Source organism: Eumetopias jubatus, unplaced genomic scaffold (genome assembly GCF_037043125.1).
Source record: "Eumetopias jubatus isolate StellerSeaLion01/CBP00866 unplaced genomic scaffold, mEumJub1_p1.0 scaffold_15, whole genome shotgun sequence".
NCBI classification, from domain to species: domain Eukaryota; kingdom Metazoa; phylum Chordata; class Mammalia; order Carnivora; family Otariidae; genus Eumetopias; species Eumetopias jubatus.
Genome location: NW_028274821.1, coordinates 41,467,965 through 41,494,361, shown reverse-complemented (window position 1 = coordinate 41,494,361; position 26,397 = coordinate 41,467,965). Strand labels below are relative to the sequence as shown.

The window sequence follows — 26,397 nt, the reverse complement described above, 5'->3', positions numbered from 1 at the left end:
ATGGTCCCTGCTCTCATGGAATGTTTACCCAAGATTTTTTTGGCCCGAGCTATTTACTGAGAATGAGAATGGCGTGGGTACTTGGAGGAGAGAGATGAGGAGTTCCCTTTAGGAACTGTATGAGTGTCTTCTGGCTGCTGGAACACATTACCACTGACTTCATGGCTTGAAACAACAGAAACTTATTCTCTTATGGTTCTGGGGGGGTCACAAGTCCAAAATCTGTTTTACTGAGCCTGAATCAAGGAGTTGGCAAGGCTACATGTGCCCCTAGAGAGGCTCTAAGGGGAAATCTGTTTCCTTGACTTTACCGGTTTCTAGATTTCCGTTCCTCCCATCCTTTGGCTTGTGGCCCTTTCCACCATCTTCGAAACCAGCAGCCTTGTGTCTTCTTTTAGGCATCATTAGTCAATATGTTGTTGCCGCCTTCTTCTATAGTCAAGTCTCCCTCTACTTTTCTCTTATAAGGACATTTGTGATTATATTTATGGCCAAGTAGGATAATCCAGGATAATCTCCCCATCTCAAGATCCTTAACCTACAAGGTAAGATTTACTGGTGCCAGGAATTAGGACCTGGATTTCTACTCAGGCCCATCATTCAGCCTACTACAGGCATTTTGAGTTTGAGACCCTTCTTAGACATTCAAGTAGAAGGTCAAGTGGCAGCTGGTTAGTCAGTCCAGTTCAGGAAGAGGTCAGGGATAGAGACAGCCTTGGGGATCATCAGTTTAATGTAATATTTAAAGTCAGGGGCTAAATGAGATCCCCTAGCAAATGAGTGTGGAAAGAGAATAGAGGATTATTAAGCCTGGGGAAATTCCAAGTAGATGCTGGAAAGCTGAGGAGAGACCAGTAAAGTTGACTAATGAGTAACAGCTAGCGAGGTAGGACGAGAACCAAAAAAGAAAGAAGTGAGAGACGGAATGCAGTTGATAATAGAATTAGGAAATTTGAGGTCATTTGAGGTCTAATAACAGTTTTGGTCGTCTGCTCACAAGCCTGACTTGAAATGGGCTATTAAGAATGGGAGGAGAGGAAATAATGTGGCAGTGATAGACAGCCCTTCTGAGAGGGTGGCTGTCAAGGAGCAGAGTAGTGGGAGCAAAAGGTGGTGTCAAGAGATTTTTTTTTTTTTGAATCAACTTTATAAAGGCATAATTTCCAGGTCGCCTGGGTGGCTCAGTCAGTTAAGCATCTGCTTTTGGCTCAGGTCATCATCCTGGGGCCCTGGGATCGAGTCCTGGGATCGAGTCCTGCATCAGGCTCCCTGCTCAGCGGGGAGTCTCTGTCCCTCTGTCCTTCTTTCCCTCTAATCTTAAAGGCATAATTTCCATATAATAAAATGTACTTATTGTAAAATATACAGCTTGTTGAGTTTTGTACACCGGGGTAACTACCACCGCAATCCAGATCTATAACCTTTCCATCATCTCCAAAACTCCTGCAGACTCCTTTACAGTCAGTCTGCCCCCATGCCAGACAAACATGGATTTTCTTTGTCACAGTGGATTAGTTTTGCCTCTTCTAGAATTTCATAGAAATGGAATCATCCACTATGCAGTCCAGCTTCTTTTGTTCATCACAATGCTTATGAGATTCATCCATCTTTTTAAAAAATATTTTATTTGAAAGAGAGAGAGAGAGAGTGTGTGCACACAAGCAGGGGGAGTGGCAGGCAGAGGGAGAGGGAAAGGGGGAAGCAGACTCCCCACTGAGCAAGGAACGTGATGCAGGACTTGATCCCAGTACCCTGGGATCATGACCTGAGCCCAAGGCAGACGCTTAACCAACTGAGCCACCCAGGCATCCCGAGATTCACCCATCCTGTATCTCCGTCAATTACTTTCTATTGCTGAGTGGTATATGGATCTATCACCCTTGGTTATCCATTTATCCATGGACATTTGGGTTATTGGAACATTCTAGCTTGAGCTATTATGAACAGAACTGTAATAAAATTCATATACAAGTTTTTGTATAGACGTAGATTTTCATTTATTTTGAAATATTTGGGATAGCAATTGCTGGGTTCTGTATGGTATTTTATGGTTAATTAGAAAAAGTATATCATTGGGGCGCCTGGGTGGCTCAGGTGGTTAAGCATCTGCCTTCAGCTCAGGTCATGATCCCAGGGTTCTGGGATCGAGCCCCACATTGGGCTCCTGGCTCAGCAAGGAGCCTGCTTCTCCCTCTCCCTCTGCATCTCTCCCTGCTTTCTCTCTCTCTCTCTCTTTCTTTGTATGTCTGTGTCTCAAGTGAATAAATAAAATCTTAAAAAAAATTAAAAAAAGTATATCAGTATATACTTTTTTTAAAAGTATATCAGTATATACTTTTTTAAAGTATATCATTAACTGGCAAGTGGTTGTACCATTTTACAATCCCGCCAGCAATGTATGACAGTTCCGGTTGCTCTACATCTTTATCAGCACTTGGTATTGCTACTTTTTAAAATTATAGCCACGGAGTGCCTGGGTGGCTCAGTCAGTTAAGCGTCTGCCTTCAGCTCAGGTCGTGATCTCAGGGTCCTGTGATCGAGCTCCGCATCTGGCTCCCTGCTCAGTGGGGAGTCTACTTCTCCCTCTCCCTCTGTCTGCAGCTCCCCCTGCTTGTGCGCTCTCTCTCTCTCTCTCTCTCTCTAATAAAATCTTTAAAAATAAAATTGTAACCACTCTAGTGAGTGGTATCTCATTGAGATTTAATTTGAATATTCCCTACTGACTAAGGACATTCAAAATATTTTCCTATGCCTATTTGTCATTTGTTTAGCTTCCTTTGTGAATTGTCAAAGTATTTTGCTAATTTAAAATAATGGGTTGTTTGCCTTCTTATTGAGTAGTAAGGGTTCTTTTCTCAGTACAAATCTCTTTTGTATTTTCACCCAAATTGTGTGGCTGACCTTTTCATTTTTTAACACGTCTTGCAAAAAACTTAACATGTTTTAAGTGGGAATCTTTTTTTTTAAAGATTTTATTTATTTATTTGAGAGAGGGAGAATGAGAGATAGAGAGCACGAGAGGGAAGAGGGTCAGAGGGAGAAGCAGACTCCCCGCCGAGCAGGGAGCCCGATGCGGGACTCGATCCCAGGACTCCAGGATCATGACCTGAGCCGAAGGCAGTCGCTCAACCAACTGAGCCACCCAGGTGCCCTAAGCGGGAATCTTTTTTATCAGTTTCTTTTCTTTTAAGTTTTTGTTTGTTTGTTTGTTTTGTGTTTGAAAAATTTTTGCCAATCCATGGGAGTGAGAAATTTTTCCTAGATTTTATTCTTGAAGCTTTATGGTTTTGGCTCTTATGAGTTAATTCTGTGCACACAACGAGGTTAATTTTTGTTTATATGGATATCCTTCTGTTATTTTCTCAGAGGATAGCCTGATCTAGTTTGTCAAAAATCTACTGGCAGTATTTATAGGACTCCCTTTGTTTCATTGTTCTATATGTTTATTCTATGTGAACATTACTGTCGCTAATCCTAGGTCTTGAAATCCAGTAGTGTAAGGCTACCAGCTTTGGTTGAGTGTTTGAGGATCCTTGTCTGTCTTCTCATTAAAACAGTAATGATTTAAAAGCACATTGGAAGCTGGGGGGAGAGTACATGGGCTTAGGGCTATGATCTAACGTTTTCATTGAGAGAATCCCTATACTGATGTTTGTCTGTTGAGTTTTCTCCCCTCTTGTGCTGTTCAATTTCTTTAGATCAGTATATGTTACCATCTTTTCTATAGGTTATATGGCTCCCAGCAGCAGGGTAAGTATACCCAACGCTTACTATGAAGGCCTTCCTTAATCCCCAGAGCTCCAAGCTTCAGCCCAGCTCCCCACTACTTTTGAGTCTCTCTGGGCTATATTTTTCAGAGACTAAACTTCCAGTCTCCTAAGCAAAGGGGAGAAGGCCAGGGCCTGGTTGCAGGGAACTGAGGAAAGGGGAAGGGCCCTTCGTGTTGATCACTCCTTACTTTGTACACAGATTTTCCTTCTTCCCTCGGTCTCATTCCACTTCCTGGTTCCTGATGCATCCACTTCTGAGCCTTTCCGCGGTAATGTGGGTGGTTAGGCTCTGTCTTTTACAATGATTTTTCTGTCTTAGGTGCTGGATTTCTCCCCTTTGCTAGACTTGCCTCTACTCCCCTGTCTGCTTTCTGTCATTGAACATTTGTTGACCTCACTCATTGACAGTCGTCTCCTCCCCATTTTTTCTTTGTGTTGGGGCACTTGTACATTTTTAATGTCTGTAATTTAGTGGCACTTCAAAAGGTGGGAGAAAATTGCCATTCTTCATTCCACCCTGTTATGTCAGATGTACACTTTAAGGAAATAAATAAATAAATAAATAAAACACAAATAATATATAATATTATATAATAAATAAATAAATAAAAAAGATTTCAGGAATGTGATTACTAAGGAGGTTTGTTATCCATTAAAGGATGCTTTGTGAAATGCCTGTCGCTGACTACCTGGTAATGACGTATGTTTCTACTTGCTCATGGTCCTGGTCTTGCTCTTCAACCTGTGCATTCTGGGCTGGGCGCGTTTGGGCCCTGCCGCTGGGTTCTGGGTTCTTTGTTCTTACCACTTTGTACCAATGGTATTGTGTGGTGGTCACAGAGGTTGCACGGGGATTTCTATTTCTTCTGTTATAAAGAGTAACTTCAGAGCTAGAAATGATTTTTCCAGAAGTATAGACAATATTAAGCATCGCTTTGGACTTGAGCAGCTCTAAAGGATTTTTCCTACTTTTGTGGAGTCTACACATGCGTATTCAAAGTTTTAAACAATATGTGTAACTCTCCCATCAACTGGAGACCGACCTTCCTTCAATATCTGCTAAGTTTTCTCTAGTGCCTTGAAACCATGGCCTGTAGAAATCCATCCCCAGTAAGATTTCTAGAAAATTCACAAGGAACTTGCATTCGGATGGTCTTCTGACAACTGTGTGTGTGTTTGCCTTTGGGCTACACTGCTACAGCCTATGTGTGAATTACGACCTCTTCAAATTCCAAAAAACCACCCTCACTCAAAGCATCTCTCAGTGTTGAATTGAGAGGGGTTTTTAACGGAGTAGAGATTGAGTTGAGAAGAACTTGATTTGGGTAGAGCTTGAGTGGAGAAAAGTTTGAATTTTATAGAGACTGAGTCTTATTAAGACTGAGTTCTTGCACAAACAATGAATCATGGAACACTACATCACAAACTAATGATGTAATGTATGGTGATTAACATAACAATACAAAATTTAAAGATAAAAAGTTCACAATACCCACCAAAAAAATAAATAAAAATAAAATCCTTAAAGGGCAAAAAAAAAAAAAAAAGTGAGTTCTGCAGAGAATTAATTGGTGTGGTAGCAGATTTGGGTAACACACGGAGTAGGGGTCATAGTTCACATAGTAGAGTAAACAAACAGAAGTCCATAACAAATTCTCCAGAATCCTTTTGGGCCTCTCCTTTTGGGGTCATCTTTTGTCCCTTTCCAAGGGTAAAAGGGGGAAGGGCTTAATCACAAGACAGTCTCCTTGCTCTGCTCTCTTTCCCTTTGTTTTTCTCCTCTGCCTCCCCCACTCATTCTAAAACAACAAAGAAATTCCTTTCCTTGTTGCCCTCAGAGCAATTTCAAGCTCTTTGGACGCCAGATCTTTACTGTTTCAATTTACACTCCCAAGCGCTCATCAAAGTGTTTCTCAGAGACTCTTCCATTCCTGGGAGGGTGTGGTAAAACTGCTAAAATGATACATCTTTTCCTCCTTTGCCTGTTACATCAAATTTAATGATAAATTACAAAATGCTTTTTTTTTCCGCTTTCTTTTTGGAGTTCACTGAACAGAGTGCCAGGTGTGTATTAGACAATATTGACATGGAGAACAAAAAAGGAAAACCCAGTGTGTGCTCCTTGGAGAACACTGACGTAGACATCTTGTACATCAGCCCACACTGGGATAGTCCTCTGTGGTTCTAATCAATGACTTGGTCAAAATGGCAATGGTAGTTTTTTAAAAATGGAAACATGTCAGATTGACTATAATGAAAGGATGCTGCTCTACTTTACTGTCACCATATCACATGTGTAAATCTCTGCATATGTATTTATGTAGTTATGAAATCCCACTGGGTGAGCATACAAGTAGCTGAAGTACCAGTTCCCCCATTAGATCTGAAATTCCAAAGCAACTTACAATAACAGGCAATGCATGTTTATCAGGTGCTTCACACTGTGCTGGATAAAAAAGATGGTGAGTCACAGTTCCTTCCTTGAGGGAATTTGAGAATCTTACTAGTGGAGTAAGACATAAGCAGAAATAATTTTTAGGTAATATTCAAGAGCATCAACTTAAGGGTGAAGTTGTGGCAGTAAATCTCTCTGTTTTGGGACTTTGGTGAAGGGAAGATTGTTACAGTTCAAACCGAAAGCCTGTGGGAGGGAAATGGGGCTTCAGCTGTGCCCCAGCAAGAGGCGGTGGGCAGATCAGGAGAGGACAGGGTTGGGGCAAAGCTAGGGTTGGGGCAATGGATGAAAGAGGGATAGAAGAAGATGAGGGGAGTATTTCTTGGGAAATCCTAACAATTGAGGTCAGCTAGGTGCAGTGGGCATTGATCGGGTTCTAGGGCCAAGAGACAACTTTGTCTCGTGGAGAGGAAGAAGCCGCCACGATCTGACGATACACGAAGAGCAAAGAATGATGAAAATAACTCTAAATACATTTCACAGTGTTGCACAGTTCTCTGTGTGATTCCACAGTGCCTACGGGTCTTTCTCTGCAGAAAGAGGGAGAACAAATTTTTCCTTTCTCAATGAGAACGATATGAAGGGAAAACATTTTTGTAGGAAATTCAAATTTGTTTTGCATGATGATGAAAACAAAAATTCCTGTTGACACTGTACCATGTATGCCTGTCTGTGTCTGTTGACTTGCCAGTCCACCCTGAAATAAAACCCATTTAAGAGCTTATTTTCTCCAGCACCTGGGAGGTTCAGTCGGTTAAATGTCTGCCTTTAGCTCAGGTCATGATCTTGGGGCCTGGGGATGGAGCGCCCAGATGGATATCGGATGTCGGGCTCCCTGCTCAGGGGGGAGTCTGCCTCTCCCTCTGTTCCTCCCCCTGCACTTGCTCACATGTGCTCTTTGTCTCAAAATCTTTTTTTTTTTTTTTTTTAAGATTTTATTTATTTGAGATAGACTGAGAGAGAGTACGAGCTGGGGGACAGAGGCAGAGGGAGAAGCAGGCTCCCCACCGAGCGGGGAGCCCGATACGGGGCTCGATCCCAGGACCCTGGGACCATGACCTGCGCCGAAGGCAGACCTTTAACCGACTGAGCCACCCAGAGGCTCCAAGTAAATAAAATCTTTAAAAACAAACAAAACCCTTATTTTTCCCTTTAAGAGGAGCAGGCTTGTGAAGCTTATTATATTAGGGTTGATGAAGTCTCCACGGAGGTGCTGGTGCCCTCAAAGATCAGCCCCAATTATTCTATCAGTGAGGAAAGTTCTGCTTGCTGCGTTCTCTTGTGTATATTCATACATTTTCTAACAAAAAGTCTCTTTTGTTGAAGCACTGAAGTGTGCCTGCAATTGCATTTCAGTCTCCTCAGACAAGCCTGGCAGGCTGAGGATGAGGAGCCTGGAGATGGTCTGAGGACCCAGGATGCAGGGAGGAATGGCCGATTTTGACCCTCAGAGGCTCCCAGAGCACTTACTTTTGATAGAACCCATCCCGTATCGTTCTAACACATGAAAATGCACCCATGTTCTAGGAGAAACTTCCTTGATGTGGGAATGTTATTTGAGCTGGTGTAATGTGACTTTTGGTAAACACTTTAGTTGAGTATTTGTTCATTTTAATTTTGCAGGATTTATAAACTTTGGGAACAAATACTTTTTTTTTTTGGTCTGGGCTAGTTCTCAGTATCTGCGGAGCAGACAGCTGGAAGGCCGTGGGCACCGTGTCTCTAGTGCCTAGTGGCTAGAAGTCCTGGAGGGAGGGCCCCTTGAGAACATGTTCGGTGGAGGAGGAAGGGGACTGTCATCCCAATGCAGACTCTAGCAATGGGCGTGAGGACTCTGGGGCTGGTGCTCGTACCCCTCCCATCCTAGCTCTGCTTCTGAGTTCCCATGGGCACCCCAGGGAGAAAGAGGGGGGAAGGGGCTGCCCTGCGGGTTCCCTGAGAAACCTGTTTTAGCTCTCCGACCCTTTAGCCCACCCCCATCCTCAGCCCCCTTCAGCTTCCTAGAGTCGCAGGTGCTACAAAGGGAGCCTGCTCCTCCCTTCTCCCTTCTCAAGAGACTCGGCTGTTTTTGCTCATCAGAATGGAGAGTCTGGGCTAGGCAGATCTCCAGGGATCTGTGCCTGGGCAGGGGGGCTGCTCCTAGTGCTGCTGTAGGGTGGCGAGGCAGAGGTGTCACGGGGGCAGGGGAGGTGGGGAAGGAGTGGGCTTAGATTTAGCAAGGAGAAAGATGGTGGTCAGAACGGACCTGAGCGCACATGAGGGCCACTGCAGACGTAATTCACAGGAACTTTGCAAAGGACTGGAGTCCTGCCCCGGCAGCATAGCTAGGCTTGTTGCTCTCGATACTGAGGTGTTAATGTTGGGGAGATCTCATACGTAGCCATAGGCTGGGGATTTGGGGGGCACATTCCCATTGGTCTGCCGTCCCAACTTCTTTCCTTCTAGCACTTAGGGCTCATTTATTCACTGAGCATGCTTCAAGTTACATGTTAGATGCACAGATGCGTAGATGACTAGTCTACATGCCTCCCTTTTAAGTTATTCTTGAACTCCTGGGACGGGATCTGTGTCCGTTAAAACCGGGCTTGGAAAGTGCAGGCAGAATAGCTCCTAACATTGCCTGGGGCAGGGGATAAAGGCTTTCAAGAGGAGATTTGAGTTGGGTCTTGAAGGATAGGAGCTCAACAAGTTCCTGGGGGTGGCGGGGGGGGCGGATACGACCTACCCAGGAGCACAGTTTCATCTCAAGGGCAACCACAGTAACAAGCCATGTATTGAAAATTCAGTAGGTGCCTGGCATTTTCCTAAACACTTTACAGACATTATCTCCTTTCATCTCTCAGAATCCAGAGATTAGAAGGTGCTTACAAGTCAATGCTGAGTGAAACTATGTTCAGGTATTGTCTCTCACTTTTGTCTTTTGAACATGGCTTCACCAAGGCATGACTGTTACCTGCATATAGCATGGCATTTTATACCTCTTGGCACCAACACATTTACACATCTGTGTTTTATCCGTTACTGTCTAGCCTGCTCGGTTGGCGATGAACCACCCTCTCTTGGCACCTCTCTCGGATGATGGAATTTGTCAAGTATGGGTCTTTTTCCTGCGGTAAGACTCTGGGCTCCCTCCTTTGTTCCCCAGGACCCCAACTCAGAGTCACACCCAAAGTAGGTTTTTTTTTTTTTAGGACTTCTTACCATTTTGTCAAATTAAAGTGGTTTTTTTTTTTTTTTTTTTTTTAAAGGAACGGAACAAAAACTTCACATGTCTTACATGGCGGCCATGTGGTGTACATCCAGTGCCCAGTTTACAAACTCTAATATAGAACATATTTGAAAAGACTCCCAGCTAATCCACACTGAGAATATCTATGCGCTTTTAGGGGGATTTTTGGCATGGGTGTTTCTTTTCCGGAACAGGTGGTGAAGCTAAATTTGTTTGGTGTGCTTGACATACTTGGAGCCTGATATTAAAAGATTTCAGTGGCTGTAATGAACAGTTCTTCCCTTTGTTTACAGGAGATTGGGACTTTCTCTGGGGTGTCGGGTTTCTGTTTTTGCCTGAGGGCTGGCTGGAAACCATTCTCGGCCCACATTCTTCCATGGGGACAAACAGCTGGGCTGATTTGGTTTGGAAGCCCGTTCTTTGGTTGTGACATTTGGGTCAGAATCGATTTTCGTGATTCCTTTGGGTCCACAGACACAAATTTCTATAATTTCTTCATGATCCCCGTATTCATGTATCCCTGTTTCAGTGTTACGGGGTGGCAGGGAAGGGGGTGGGTGTGGGCAGGACATCAAGATAAAACACGGAAAGAGCCTACTTGCTGGATTTGAACATCTTTCTGGTCTAAAAACCGGTCGTTCAGCGTTTGTTTCAGCTAAAGCAAACGAACGCCTCCAGATCACCTTTGTGATGCACAGTGAGGCTTTCGTCCTGTCGACGGTGAGGAGGAGTGCTGTTTGCTTAGGTCCTTGAAACAAGCCAGACTCAGTTCTTTCAAAGTGTAGATTTTGGACTGACTACTCTCCCACGTCAGGCTCCAGGGTGCCCCCGGGAACTGGGTGGTAGCAATGCCTTTGGTGAATGGGGTGGGGCGTAACCACAGCCACAGTACCTTGGCGCTGCCTCTTGGAGCTAGAGCTGGGAAGTGTCGCTGACACCATGTTATCCCCGTGGGTTTTCACCGTGTTGCTTCCCACAGCAAACCTGAATCTGGCTCTTATCTGCAACTGTTGGCATTGTGCTTGTGTAGCTGGGGTTTGTGGAATGCCTCTCTATCCTTCTAGCTGTTTATTGGTTTTTCATTCAAGATGAGGGGGCCTGAGCTTTCGGTGGGATGTGGCATAGGCTTGTTTTAGGCAATGGAGAGTGAAAATTCGTTTGCGGTTAGCCCTCTCTTGCCGCCAGCTTGACCTCCTTCCAATACACGCTCTCCTTTTGGTTTTTGCGGGCAAGACTGTCTGGTCAGGAAGAAACTGGGCTTTAGATTCATACGGATTTGGGTTCAAATATTGGACTCTGATATTTATTCATGATGTGACCCGGATAATGAATTAGTTACCAAACACATTCGGCTCTTGTAGGCAAGGACACAGCAAAGTGGCTTCAATGGAATAGAAGCTTATATCTCTTTCACATAACAGAGTACCTGCTTTAGGATTGATGAGACGACTTTATGGTATCTAGTTTCTTGTTCTACAACCTTCTATTCTGTGGTCCAAGACAGTTGCTCCAACTCCCACTGCCGAATCTGCATCCCAGACCGTGGGAAGATTTGGTGGGTTATGAGTCTGGGTCAGAAAATGGACCCTGGAGCATCTAAGAGGGAAGGAGGTGGCTCCTGGAGTCCTAGGCGGGGGATCGTGGCCTTCGGCAGCCAGTGATGGACATTGACATTTGGTAGATGACAGTGCTAGAAGTCTCCTCCTTCTGGGTTGCTCTGATTTTTAGAGCAAGCGAATTAGTTGAATCTGCGAGCTTGTTGTCAAATCTCCGCCTCTTTCCGGAGGGCTTTCATCATTTCAGTGGGTTTTAGTTGCCATCCGTTCTCACCGCAGAAGTTTTGCCTTTAACAATTAAAGATTGACTCTGAGAAACAAACTGAGGGTTCTGGGGGTGGGTGGGGGGGATGGGTTAGCCTGGTGATGGGTATTAAAGAGGGCACGTTCTGCATGGAGCACTGGGTGTTATACGCAAACAATGAATCATGGATCACTGCATCAAAAACTAATGATGTAATGTATGGTGATTAACATAACATAATAAAATAAAATTTAAAAAAAATCCTAAAAATAAAAGAGACTGATGTTCATTGAATGGCCTAGAATCACAAGCCAGACCATGACATCAAGAGACAGGTTACCAACTGTTGTCTGGATCTATGGTTTCAGGAAGCCAGAACACGGCAATGGGACCACAGAGGGTGGAAGCATCCACAGCCGTGCCCACGTGGGAAGGGACAGTGGAGGGCCAAGGAAGGTCTCCCCACCCCCTGAAAGGTATGGAAGCTGATGGCCTCTGAGTTTGCCCTGCCGCTGGTGGCCAGTTCTGCTTTGCCGAATTGTTTTCCAAACCTCATGTGGTGAGATGATGTGCGTTGTGATGAACGTTCTTTAAAAATGGAAATATCAGGGTGCCTGGGTGGCTCAGTTGGTTAAGCGACTGCCTTCGGCTCAGGTCATGATCCTGGAGTCCCGGGATCGAGTCCCACATTGGGCTCCCTGCTCAGCAGGGAGTCTGCTTCTCCCTCTGACCCTCTTCCCTCTTGTGCTTTCTATCTCTCATTCTCTCTCTGAAATAAATAAATAAAATCTTTTAAAAAAATGGAAATATCAAACACCAGTGTGCATCCTAAACCGTCAGGAGTACGCGGTATTTAATTATATATCTCTATATACGTTTTTGTGCACTGAGTCATTATGTAAATGTTTTTCTTATCGAGGGCCATGGTCAAAAAAAGTTGGAAAGCTATTTCTCTAGCCTAAGATGTACCACGTTATCACTGCAGAGCCTTTTTCCTGTGGTTTGTTTTACCTTTCCCCTGATCCAGATAACACTGTGGTGATGGGGAGGTAGGCATTTCTGGGTTTTGTCCTCTGTATCTGCCTCTTTCACAAGATGGGCTGATATCACCCAAGGCTGGAGAGCACCATCAGCTGCATTCCACAGATAATTGCTGAGCACGAACAGCAGAGAGACATTGTGCTGGGGGGGTGTGGCAGGTGCGTAAAACCCTTTGCTGACCTCCTGAGACTCCTAGACTAGGGATGGTGGCAACAGATAATTCAACCCCAAGACTGATCAAAGTAGAAAATATAGCTAACCTTGACCTGATCGTCATGAATTCACTTTCACATTTTAGTGGAGGTCGTTAGAACTTTAATTTAGGTAATTAAAATACTCTTCTTGCCAAAATATCAGTTATTTGTATGAGCTACTCTTTCAATTTGAGAAGTTTTGAAATTTGGCATGGGCAGAGGTTTGGTAAGGTTGGTACTAATGCACTGCTGGTGGGAATGCAAGCTGGTATCGTCTTTTTGAAAAGCAACTGACGGACAATAATTGACTTAAAAATACATTCTTTGCAGTAATTCCATTTCTAGTTATCCATCTGTTAGTCAGACTGGACAAAAATTAATATGTAAAGATGTTTGTTGCAGCTTTATTTTTTTTAGAGTAAAAAATTAAAAATTAACGATTCATCGGTGAAATGTATGTAAGGGGTTACCACATATTGCTAAGGTCACATTTTCAAGAAATGTGTAAAGATACTGGTGTTTACATGTATAAATGAAGAAAAGTAGGATCAAATACTAAATAAGCAATATGATCACAATTCTGAAAACTAAAACAAAAACAGCTCTATTTGTGTCTCGGAAAAAACTAGAAAGAAACCCAGCGATTTATTAGGTGTTCAACCTCCACAAATTGTAGGATTTGGGTGATTTCTATTATCTTCCTTCAAAGTTTAATGTATTTTGGGTGCCTGGGTGGCTCAGTTGGTTAAGCGACTGCCTTCGGCTCAGGTCATGATCCTGGAGTCCCGGGATCGAGTCCCACATCGGACTCCCTGCTCAGCGGGGAGCCTGCTTCTCCCTCTGACCCTCTTCCCTCTCATGCTCTCTATCTCTCATTCTCTCTCTCAAATAAATAAATAAAATCTTTTAAAAAAAAGTTTAATGTATTTTCTGCAATATGTGATTTTTTTTTTGCTTTATAATCATAAAAAATACTATTTTACAAAAACTATAAAATCACATTAATGCTGACATGCTAAGCTGAGTGTATTAATTTTACAAGAGCCTTCCAAGTACTATACCTCCCATCGTTTTGGATTTTGTGGATAGTCCTAGTATTTGCCTCCTCCCTTCGCTTTGCCATTGGCGGAGATGTTTGCTATGGCAAGAGGAAGGGTTAGGACAGTCACTTATTTCCTTTGCTAAATTTAGCTCTTAAGAAGACTAGAATGTGAAATGTCTGGCCCCATCTGTAAATCGACTTACATTTCTTGGAGTCCACTGGACTTAGATGGCGAGACCAGGACTAACCAGAAGACCTTCACACTCTGTCATGGGACAAAAACGAGCACTTGGACGGAATTACAGATTATGTAATTCATCCGTGTTACATATATAATTTGGGGGGGGCAAACTCTCTAAAGACAAAATGGCAGCCGCTAACAATGATTAAGCACTTCTTTAGTGTTGATGCCCTAATGGTTCAACTAAATTCACTTGCATTATTTCACTTAATTCTCACAGTAACCCCATTATGTAGTTCTTATTATTCCTGTTTTGTATCCAGGGCACCTGATATCTGACGAGGCTAAGTAACTTGTCCAGAGTCCTTTCAATAGTAGGTGTCAGAGTTGGGCCCAGGCCCAAGGGGGGCCAGAGTCCAAGTTCTCAGGCTCCTTGCTGTTCAGCATTCTTGTGCGATCCCTCTCATGCGCACCGGGACCTACGGCAACATTTGCGTGTGGGCTAGGTAATCATTTTTAAGAATTCCAAAGTCAGAAGAGACTTTCTATCACGAGACTATTGCCATTATGACTAAATTATTCTGAATTGATTAGGAATGCCAGATGCCTTCAGGTTCATTCTATTAAAATAAGCTTTGCATATTTCTGCCCTACACTCAGTGAAACTCATGTTTTAATCTCCTTGCAAATCCAGAAAAAAAAAAAAAGGCAAAATCATATTGCCTGCAAAAATCTTCTAGGTTTAGTCAAAGCAAGTTATAATTTCTAGTGCTCCTGGGTTCATTAGTTCTTCCAGATGGTGCATGAAAACATGGCAGGAGCTGCCAATTGTGTGGAGGCTGAAATGTAAATCAAGAAATAAGTATTCATTGTAATTTGTATGACAAATGGAAAGGCTATAAAGCGAAACAGTGCATTGCTCGATGAATTTCATCCCATTACTTTTGGGATCCCCCAGAGACTATTTTTGGAAATGGACTTCCCTGATTTTGTCAAGGTCAATTGTCATTACGGTGTTTAGAGGAGTCCCCAGCATAGTTCAGATATATTTTAGGATATCGTAGCTGCTTTTTTTTTTTTTTTTTTGCTCTTGATGATCTATGGGCTGATGGTAGTTTTCCGAGAAGAGGGAAAGGGAGAGAGGAAAATGTTACCTTAACATTTTGAGGGTTTTTTGAAAAGGAATAGGGGGCTAGTTGCAAGTGTTCCCAAGCCCACTGTGATGGATGTGATGGTGCCCTGTCCAGAATCTGCCCCCCCCCGCCCCCTGCCCCAGGACAGAGGTGCTCATTCCACTGTCTTGCTGGGAGTATTGATGGCTGGTAACTCTCAACGGAGGCCCTGAAGAGGTCTCCCTGACCAATCAAGGTCACATGTCTTCTAGGCAGTTCACGTCTCTTGACTGGTCCATGTGGGAAGATAAGGGCCTAGGCTCCCCGTCTCCCCCTCTACCCCTGCCTCAAGTCAGGACAACTCTGAGCGGCCACCCTGGTTCCTAAGTTCCTCACAGGGTTGGCTGAGGCCTCTGTTGCAACTGAATCACCGTTCCACTTTCTGCCCAATTTTTAATAAGTTTGGCCTCCGACATAAGCAACAACACGAGGAGGTAGAAAGGGCCCCAGACCAGGAATCAGACCCAAAGCATAACACTAGTTTTGCTGCTACTAAGCATTAAGATCTTGGGACAAGCAATTTGTCTTTTCTGTTCCTTATTTTTCTTCTCTTTCAAGTGTAAATCTTGTCCTGGATCAGCATTCTTCCCTGTGGGATTTCCTCCAGTGGGTGTCCTTTGACTCTGAAATTTTACATGCAAGATCTATGCATTTTTTTCTGGCAAGAGGGGCTGTAACTTTCGTCTGCTTCTCAAAGGGCTTCACAGAAGTTTAAGAACCAAAGCATTAGGTGATTATCTAATCATCCCTGACTCTAGCTAAGAACCAATCCCTCTATGAATACAATGTGAATTAAGATGGAAATTATTCAGCCTCAGTGTTTCTGGGTAGAATCTGTAGCAAAGAGGAACCTTTGCCGACTTTGGCTCCAAGAGAGGAGGACTAAGTAAGCAGACAAATTTCAGTCTGGGGCACCTGGGTGGCTCAGTCAGTTAAGCGTCTGCCTTTGGTTCAGGTCATGATCCCTGGGCTCTGGGATCGAGTCCTGCATTGTTGTCGGGCTCCCTGCTCAGCAGAGGGCCTGCTTCTCCCGTCCCCCGCCCCCACTCGTGCTCTCTCTCTTTCTCTATCCAGACATTCTGCGGAGCAGGGAGCCCAACGCAGGACTCGATCCCAGGACCCCAGGATCATGACCTGAGCCGAAGGAAGACGCTTAAGCGCCGGAGCCACCCAGGCGCCCTGGACAGTTTTATTTCTGCCTCTTTTCTTTGACAATTTGCCTCAGGGCCAATTTAAGCAGCATATCCCAGTCTCCTTCTAGCCTGTCAAACTGGGTTAGAGATTCCTTGTCCCTGAATCTATAGCATCCTAAACCTCTGGTATCTTAGCCCTGAACATACTTTTTTTGTATGTGATAATCACGGTTTATCCACCCTGAATATCCTAGAGAATGCTCTGCCTGGAGCTTCCACTATACCTGTGCCCTAGCCCTGCCCTAGTTCAAGCGCATCGGATGCTTGGGTGGGGAACGGGGGGACTGTCCATCTGTCTACCTATGTAACTCACTCTCCTTAACCTCTTCAAGTAAGTTTGAGATGCGACTAGGCTTGAGAACCACTGAGTTATACCATTAATGTTCCATTTAGATCTAGCGTTCTGTAATTCTAACCCGAGATTTGGTAGGGTTGGCTCCTCCTCTTTCTTCTGTTCTCCTTCCCTCTCTCTACCTGGCCTTTAGAGAAGTCAAAATCTTAGTTCTGTTAAAAAATCAATGCAAAACCGTTCAGTTTTAATTTTAATTTACCTTAGGGGCTTTGAAACGAACTCAGTGACGCTGAGATGATCGGAGTTACTCAAGAATGAGTTACTTTGTGTGTTGCCTCTTTATCCGAGCTCAGCCCAGCCTCTGCTGGTCTGGGGCCCAGCTCTGGAGCTGTGCCTGTGGGCCCTTTCTAATTATGTCTCAACAGCACTGGCCAGTCAAGCCTACAGTGAGCAGAGCCATTCAAGGCACTTCCTGTAATGTTTCAAACTGTTGCGTTGTTGACATTCAGTGCATGTGTTTGTCATTGACACATAGGCTCTCATTTCAGCTGGAAAGCCTTGCCTTTCATGTAGGAGCTGTTTAAAGGAAATGTTCCTACTTATCTCAAAGCCAGAGAGAGTGGATAGGAGGGAGGACTTTGTTTGCCCACATCTTCAAACACACTGCATTTTGGGGATGCTAACAGGACTGTTTTAATTTGCTCCCCACAAAGGCAGACTTCTGCTGCTTTTCCTGAGATCCTGACAGAAGAGTGTTTGTCTTTAATGTCACCATACGAGAGAGTGCAGCTGTGTTTATGGTGGGAGTTACCTGTAATTTATGTTCTAACTTAAATGTTTAAGAAGATTAGCTGTTTCCTTTCATTTAAAGACCTGAAATCGTTTTCTCTGTTTTCTTCTCTTTTCTTCCTTTCTCTTTTCTTTTCTTTCTTAAGCTCAACACTCCTACAGATTTTTAACAACCAGGAAGGGGGTTAGAAGATCAGGACTTCTGTTCTCTGGTACCGAGTTGGAATTGTTAAAATGGTAGCATTTCAGAACGTAAACATATACTTGGTTTCCAATCTAGGAAAACAGAAGCGAATGAGGCAAAGCTAACCAAACTGGCTATCTAAATGAGGGCAGGACTTTTCTTAGGAGGTCTATGAGACCCAAGCTGATCATATCCTAGGCCTCTCTTCTCACCTACTGTTTTGTTATAGGTCAGATCATAGTAAATCTTATTATCCTGAAAACTTGACTTCCAAGGATGTGAGGGGAAAGTGAGCTGGGTCAACACCACTCAGGTTTTGGGACTGGGAAGAGGGGGGCAGTGCGTCGTGATTGTGGACTGGTCGACTATAATGGAGCCTCAAAGCTTAGTTTTATACGCATGAACAGATTCCTCCCTTCATCTGACCCAGTGAAATATGGTTTTTTTTCTCATCTAGGAACTAGATAGGAAAACTCTGTTTCCTTCTCCAATGCGAATGGAATTCGGAGCCCTTTGTTCATTTATCTTTTAGGACCTTTTCTCTAAAAGTAACCTTCCATTGAAGAGTTTACTAGAATCGCCAACGAAAATTAAAATGTAGCATCATTTTTACTCATCAATTCAGCAAGCATTTATTGAGTACCTGCTATATGTGGGCATTGTGTAAGGAATAGAAAGGTGAGAGTGGGCTACGTCGATACAAATACATTTAACAAATTATGATAAATGCTTTCATAAGTCATCTAGCTGCTGGTTAAATAGTCAATTGCTGTTGGTTACAGATATCAAAGAAGACAAAATACTTTGAGATCTAGATTTAGTGTGTCTATAATAGTTTCTTGGTCTAGGAGTCTTGAGGCCATTTGACAAAAGTCAAAGAGGTTAATCTGGCCTGACTCATTTTTGTTGAACTATTCACAATAGTGATGCTATTTTCTTTTCAAGATTTTATTTATTTATTAGAGTGTGTGAGCAGGGGGAGGGGCAGAAGGAGAGGGAGAGGAGAATCTCCAGCAGACTCCTCGGTGAGAGCAGAGCCCCACTCGGGACTGGATCTCACCACCCTGAGATCCATGACCTGAGCCAAAATCAAGAGCCAGATGCTTAACTGACTGAGCCACCCAGGTGCCCTGTGATGCTATTTTCTTTAATAAAATTTTCCAAATTCTCAGTAATAGTCAATGCTAGAATTTTCCTGGCATTGATTGTTGATTTCACTGCTTTGTACTTCTTAAAATTTTTTCTGAATATTGTTTGTTCATTTATATTTCTCCAACTGTCCTCTACAGGCAGCACTGTCCATAGGGGATGGAGAGTCAGTAATTACTATTTTATAACTAAGCCATCAGCAGTATGGGGGCTCACAGCCCTACATTAGCCTGGTCAAAGTCAATAGGACCATTGGGTTTCTGAGCATGCACAGAAGTGCACTTTGTCCACACGCTCCGCACAAAAAAGTTCCAGAATTGGTAGACAAGTTCCCCTTGGCCACTTAGCTCCAACCACAGTGCCTTTCTAGGTTCTAGAAGTTTATTCTGAATTTGTTTCAAAGTTATTATAAAGATCTCTTACACAACTTTTTGATAAGTGATAAAATTATTTCAAAATAAAAAGTTCAAAATTTATTCAACTACTCACTGTTGGACATTTAGATTGTTTCTAATTTTTTTTAAAAAAATAACCTTAGTGCATATCTTTGTCATGAATTTTTGTGTATATCCCTGTTAATTTTCTTATAATACATTCCTAGAAGTGAAAATGTTGGTTCCCAGTGTATGCATATGTTGATGCCTAATAAATTATTCTGTGAAGTTTCCCCTAATTTGACTGTTAGCTATTGTAATTTTTAAAGTATTTTTCAGTTTGATAGAAAACAATGGTACTTCGCTGTTTTAATTTACATTTCTTCTGGTACTGAGGTGAATCCTAATCTTATGATTATTATACATTTGTACTTTTTTTTGTGTGTGTAAATGACCTGTTCATGACTTCTACATGTTTTACTTTTGGTAGTATTCCCATTTATCATAGTGATTTGTATGAAGTCATTGATGTAGTTCTAACTTTTGCCCTAATGTGGAGAATCTCTTTCAGTTGACAACCTTGGAGATTTTATGTTTGATATGTTAAGAGAGTGTGAGAATTTTGTCTTTAAAAACAAAAAATAAACATCTCTTCAAGAATTGAAAGAATAACAATATATGAGCAACAGCTCCCAAGTAACATCCAAAATTGACTTTCTCCACTGGTCATCACACTTTATGCTTAGATTTCGCTCAAGCACTTCACCCTTTTTTATCAGAAGGAGAGTTTCTGGTCCATACTGGTCTCTCAGGGAGTGGCAGAGCATGAGAATGAAACATACAAATCTATAAACTACCAGCTCATGTCTCCCTTAGTGCAAAAGCCAACACAGTACTCTTCTCTTTTGCCAAGCCCTGCCCCCCGCCCCTTCTCTCACCTGTGGTTTTCTGGGAATTCAAATAAGACCTGTCATCTTGCTTCCTATCAGTCCTCCTCGTGGATGGATACTTCCTGTGGTTCAGGCCTCTTTTATCCCTGAATCTGTTCTTTTATTTAGAGAGAGAGAGAGTGCGCACGCACGTGCATGAACTTGGCGGGTGGGTGGAGGTGGGGGTGGGGAGGGGCAGAGGGAGAGGGAGAGAGAGAATCTTAAACAGGTTCCACACCCAGCACGGAGCCCAACTTGGGGCTCGATCTCACAAACCTGAGATCGTGACCTGAGCCAAAACCAAGCGTCAGACATTTAACTGACTGAGCCACCCAGGCACCCCTCCCTGAATCTTTTCTTTAAGAACTCTGTCGTTTTCCCCGCCTTCAGTTAGTTTTTCCAGAAAAGTCTCCTCTGCTCCTAGCCTGACTTATCCTCTTAGAAAGTTCCCACATATTCTTAGGACTTAAACTAAAGGCTCAACTGGAGGCATGAGGAGAGGTGATTTGATTGTCAGGGGGCACACGGGTATGGTACTCATAAGTTTAAAGTCCCTCATAAATAGAAGTGTGACTTATAGCCCATAGTCTATGCAGCTGATTTTGTTATTTTTGACATTTCTATCATACTCTAGCTATAATCTATTTTTTCCTGTGAGAAATTGGAGGACATGTTTCCTGACTCCCATCCCTTTCAGTGTGAATTCTTGCTTCCTGGGCAGGTCCCCAGTCTCTAGGGGGCTTCTAGAACATTGTGTACGTGTCTCTCTTAAAATATTCCCTTGTTGCCTTGACGGTTCTCCCTTTATATGTTTTTTTCCCACCTATTATAACATAAACCTTGTCAGAACTGATTCTGTGTCTTACTCACTTTTATGTTTTCCTCAACCCAAACGTGTTTGATAAATGGAATGTCTTTGATAAAGTTTAGCATTGTTAGCAAGATGTCCATCTTTGTAGAAATTATATTTGTAGCATGTAGCAATTGAGAAGTGTGGATTTTATTTTATATCCAATAGTTAACCACATAATACATATATATATTATAAAGTAGGAAATGCTGTTAAAGAAGAAAAGGAAAGTCTTCTGTAATCATACTGTCTAGAGATTACTACTGCTGGTATTTGGTCACCTATTCCCCCCAGAATTTGAAGAAGAAGGGAGAAGGAAGAAGGAGAAGGTGAAGGAAGAGGAGGAGAAGGGGAAGATTTATTGAGTATTTACTGTGTGCTAGGTATTACATAGATTTTCTCAGTCCACATGTTAACCATATGTGATAGGTCACCTACTGTTTTCTGCATTTCAGAATGGAAGATGCAAAGGCTTAGGGATGTTAAAGAACTTGCTCAAGATCACATGGCTGACAAATAGCTTAGTCTGGATTTGAACTCCCACGGTGTGAGCCTAAGCACACGTGAGTCATAACAGCATATTGATCAAAGTGCACATCTCTAGAGCCGAACTTCCTGGGTTTAAATCTCTGCTCCTTCACTAACAAGCTGTGTGATTTTAAGCAAGCTAATTAATCTCTCATCAATTCCCATTCTCTCATTTTAAAAATGGAGTTAAGGGGCACCTGGGTGGCTCAGTTGGTTAAGTGACTGCCTTCGGCTCAGGTCATGATCCCAGGGTCCTGGGATCGAGCCCCGCATCCGGCTCCCTGCTCAGCGGGAAGCCTGCTTCTCCCTCTCCCACTCCCCCTGCTTGTGTTCCCTCTCTCGCTGTCTCTCTCTCTCTCTCTCTCTCTCTCTCTGTCAATTAAATAAATAAATAAAATCTTAAAAAAAAATAAAATAAAAATGGAGTTAAGATGATCTTAGCCCTAAACTTGGCACAAAGTTGGAATGAGTATAAGAGAAAATAATTTATGTGACGTATTTATAGCACGGCTACCTATAGTAAAATTTGAATAATTTTTTTGGTAACCAAAACTTTAAGTCCAAGTATTCTCACAAATAATTAACTCTTATATTGCTATATATAAACAAAAATTATCATGCTGTAATCCTCTTTGTTATTTGTCTACTTCACTTACTATACTATGAATGTCATTTTAGTTAATAAATAAATATACTTGTACCACATCATTCATAGGACCATACGGTATTCTACTCTTTGAACTCACCGTAATTTATGTAATCAGTTTCCTGTTCCTCTAGGATGGGAACTTCATGAGATGGGGACTGTTCCAAGTTCAGTCCTGTGCCTAGAACAGAGCTAGCACAAGGTAGGTGCTCAATAAATATTTATTGAATGAATGAATGAATATTCCTGAAGTTGCTTTCAATTTTTCACTGTTAATATTTTTACAAATTATTTAGGAGTTCAGTCCTGTGCCTAGAACAGAGCTAGCACAAGGTAGGTGCTCAATAAATATTTATTGAATGAATGAATGAATATTCCTGAAGTTGCTTTCAATTTTTCACTGTTAATATTTTTACAAATTATTTACTTCTAGGAGCTTTTGATGTTTCAAAATTTTCTTGTATAGTAATACACAACCTTCCAGTCATTGCTTAAGAATCAAAATGTAGGGGTGCCTGAGTGGCTCAGTCGTTAAGCGCCTGCCTTCGGCTCAGGTCATGATCCCAGGGTCCTGGGATTGAGCCCTGCATTGGGCTCCCTGCTCAGCGGGGAGTCTGCTTCTCCCTCCCCCACCCCCCCTGCTTGCGTTCCCTCTCTCTCTGTGTCTCTCTCTGTCAAATAAATCTTTAAAAAAAAAAAAAGAATCAAAATATAATTCCTACACTGATGTAGAAACATGTTGTGTCTAAGGGTACCCATTTGGTTTAAGAGAAAAAATGCTGCGGAAGTAAAGATGCATGGTTATGTTTAAAATAATAACTTTAAAAAGTCTCATGAGATGGTTTTCAAAGAGTGTTTTACCATGTGGGTAAATTTTAACAAAAATTGCTCCAATTAGCTCCAAGTACAATGACATGCATAATGCTTTGATTACACATATGAAATTCATTTAGTCAAGAGACTTTGAGTAGGAAAAATGCAACTTTGTAAGAAAAAAAAATCCCCATTACTATGATAGAATAGTGCCCCTCCCCAAGATCTAATCACGTGCATGTTTAGAAGAAAGCGTTTTATATCTTCTATAAGAGTAACATCTGGTGACCCTTGGACTGTTCCAAAGCAGCTCTACTCTGCTTTCACAATTCCATTTTGTGTTACACAAATCAGTAGAGTTGCCTGCAGAGATATAGGGAACTTGGAAAAATTTCAACCTCACTTAAAAAATGTGCTACTATTTCTCAATACCTTGAGCTTGGGTGGAGTGTAGTAATGAGCCGGAAACCAAGATTAATGAGGCAAGGAGAGTCACTTCGCGTATTGTTATGATGTAGTTAACACTTTGGAGAATTTCTTCGAGGAGGTGATGAGACTGGCCAACAGAACTTATTGAGTAGAAGGAAAATAAATAGACTATGACTAGCTTGAGGAACAGAGGTAGCAAAGGGAGGAAGTCTAGAATCCAGCCCAGGGTGTACTCTCGGTGGAGAATGCTTCGTAATTATGTCTTTTGATGGCTTGAACTTAATTTTATTTCTTGGCATTGAACTGAAATGTAAACCATGCGGTCTGGTTTGCTAACTCAGATAGTATTCAAGTTGCTTCAGACTTGGTCAGTTTGTCTTTCATTTTGATTTTGTTCAGCGTGAAAGTGATAGTCTCCAGCTCCCTGCAAGCTCCCTGAATGATAGTTTGTCCAAATGGCTACTGTCATATCAGTTGGAGCCAAGGCTCTGAAAACTTAATAAGAGACATTGGAGACCTGTGAACCATGGCTAAGCAGTTAACTAGCCATTGTAGAAGGAGGTAATCCAGTGATGTTTTGGCCTAAAGTTCACTTACAACCTAACCGAATAGCAGAGTGTGAAGGAAAAATCATCTTACTAGGGTTTCCTTCCCTCAGCTTCGCTTTTTGTTTGCTTCTCAGTTTTTTCTCCTGTTCTCTCCTTCTGATACTTTCTCTTTTTTTCTCCCCTTTAAACGTGTTTCTCCTTTATTCCTATATTCTCCTTACTCCCTCCTCCCCACTGCTGCCCCCTTGCCTCTCTCTTATTATTTCCCCTTTCTTCACCCACCCCCCCACCAATTTTTTAACTGCCCATGGAGCTAAAGAATTAGTGAAATAGTTTTATTGTTTGAAATTTTAAAAATAGTTTGAGGAGAACGTTTATTTTTCCAAGGAAAAAATTATGCTCGACTTTTTCTTTTTTGTATTTTAGAAAGAGTGCATGAGTGGAGTGGGAGTGGGAGGTGGGTGAGGATGGGGGGGCAGGGGAGGGGAAGAAGGAGAGGGAGAGAGAGAATCTCAAGCAGGTTCCATGCTCAGTGCAGAGCCTGATGCGGGGCTCGATCTCATGACCCTGAGAATATGACCTGAGTGGAAACCAAGAGTTGGAGGCTCAACCAACTGAGCCCCCAGGCACCCTTCACTTTTTCTGATCTTAGTTTTATTACCTAATTCAAAGCACATGAATAAAGTCAAGCACAGAAATATCAGTACATTAAATCTTAGCAATTAGCATTCTCTTGATTCCCTTTTTCGTTTTGGATCAGTTGACCTTGAAAGAAAAAAAGATTTCCTGTGTTTTCTCTGAACAACTTAAGATGGACGGTTGCTGTTACCCTTATAAGTGCTCTTAAAGATGGAGTATCCACCCATTTCCCAGTTCCCTATTTCAGTGGATCATGATCAACTTGTCTACCCCAATTTTTTTTTCGGTGCAGTTTACGCTCATATTCTTTTGTTTGAGCCTTAGTGGAAAGAACAAACGGACAATGTCCTCCTTAAAGTAATGGTTCAAGTTCTAAAAAAATGGCTCTTAGGCCACCTTTGAAGGTGGACCAAAAATCCAAAGGTGGACCTATTTTTATAGCATAGTTTGTGGACAGAGCATGGGCTTTGGAGCCTGACACTTGGGTCCCTGGGCAAGGCATTTACGCCCTGTCAGCATCGGATTCCTCCGTTATTAGGAAACATTCAGAGGACTGTTGTGAGAATTAAAAGAATTTAAACTGGCAGAACACAGCATAGTGCCCCCATGTGGAGAGATTCTGATAAATGGCAGCATAAACCCTAGGAACCCCCCTGTAAAAGGTTCTTCCCATAGGAATGCTACTGCTTCCCTTTCCTACCTCTCCATGACCCATAAATAATGAGTGTGATCTGGGAATATTAAAATTGGAGCAATCAAAGAGAATTAGGTATTGAGAGAAAGGGAGAAACAGACAGTTGGCCTACTTACCTTGTGCCTCTTTGGTAGCTGTGTGACTCAACTTGGAGCTTCCTAATGTAGAGGTAGGAGAAATAGTGGACCTATCATTTGCTGAATTAACTTTTTTCAAACACATTGTGGAAGAGGGCCTGCCCCTCCTCCGCCCCCCACAGACATTGCACAAGTATCTGGTTGGTGCGGAAGCTGAGCAAATGTGATAAACTCTCTCGCTCAAGTGTAAGAGTTACACAAGACAATGTCGTGTGTTTATGTGTTTGTGTGTGTGGGTGTGTGTTTGTCAGAAGATAATAGAATCAAACCCTTCTCTTAGCCATGCTTGAAATGCTTCTAAGACTTGAAAAAAAAAACCAAAACAAAAATAACCCTCAGTTACAGGTTCTTGGGTATTTTCTCCAAATTAACCTTAAAATGCTGAGACCAAAATCAATCCAGTCAGGAAAATGTTTTTATGAAAATTTATATTTGCCACGCTCTGAAGGTTTCAATAGTTCTTAATTGCAGGTCAGTGTTCACTGTGAGCTGGGTTGCCAACAGTTTCACAGTAACATTATTAGTAGTTAAAGTGGTCAGGCTTGCAAGTGATTTACTTTCTAACCAAATAAATGAGAATGAATTCAAAAATTTCTCTACAATGACATCACTTTTACTTGCTTTTATTATGCTTCCCTGGGTAAAGAATGGAGAGTGGCATTATGGCTGGCAGGTTGGAATTTTCCCTGATCCAAGATGTGAACATTATTGGTCACGACTCTTGTGAACAGTTTATATGAAGATAAAACTGGCAGAAAATGGGATGCATTGGGCCAGCATTGATGCTGAAGTAGAACCCTAATGCTTTAATAATGCAACATTTTGTTTATTGAAATTCATCCTTCTCAGAAATACCTACGGATACAGGGTCTTGATGAGCGATAGAGTAAAAAAATGGATCTTTAAGGGGATCTGTATGTGGTATAGTATAAGATAGTTCTAGTGCTGTCAAGACAATAAGGAGAGATGGAAGTTAGACACCAAAGGGGTTGCAGATTAAAAGTATGGACCAGCTAGTCTTTAAGGAAACCAAGAGAATGAAGGCTAGCCACCTTGCCTCTTGGGTGGTCATAGAAGAAGATGACACTTACTTCTCAGAATCTGAAATGGTATAAGAAACTCTGAGGTTGAGGGATTTTCTTCAGACCACAGACCTTAAAGATGTGATGAGCTAGGCTGTGGGAAGGGTCTGAGTCCATTCACTGGAGTTTCCTTTTCTTCACAGTTTCAGGAGAGAAAGGAGGAATAGGTAAGAGAATGGGATAGTGAGAGGAAATCATAGGAGAGACAGTCTTCCATAGGTGTCCTGTATTTCTACA

The 26,397-nt window shown here is 42.4% G+C and overlaps 1 long non-coding RNA gene across 2 annotated transcripts; it reads right to left on the bottom strand.

The window, feature by feature from the left end:
* Positions 1-9,494: 9,494 nt before the first annotated feature.
* LOC114212382 (uncharacterized) lies at positions 9,495-25,204 on the bottom strand. 2 transcript variants are annotated; one of them, XR_003609957.2, is made up of 3 exons: positions 25,058-25,204; positions 21,919-22,010; positions 9,495-11,298 (listed from the first exon to the last, which is right to left on the bottom strand). It is a non-coding gene; the product is annotated as an uncharacterized LOC114212382 (long non-coding RNA). The 2 variants fall into 2 exon arrangements; XR_003609956.2 differs by lacking the exon at positions 9,495-11,298 and adding an exon at positions 11,387-12,023.
* Positions 25,205-26,397: the final 1,193 nt, after the last annotated feature.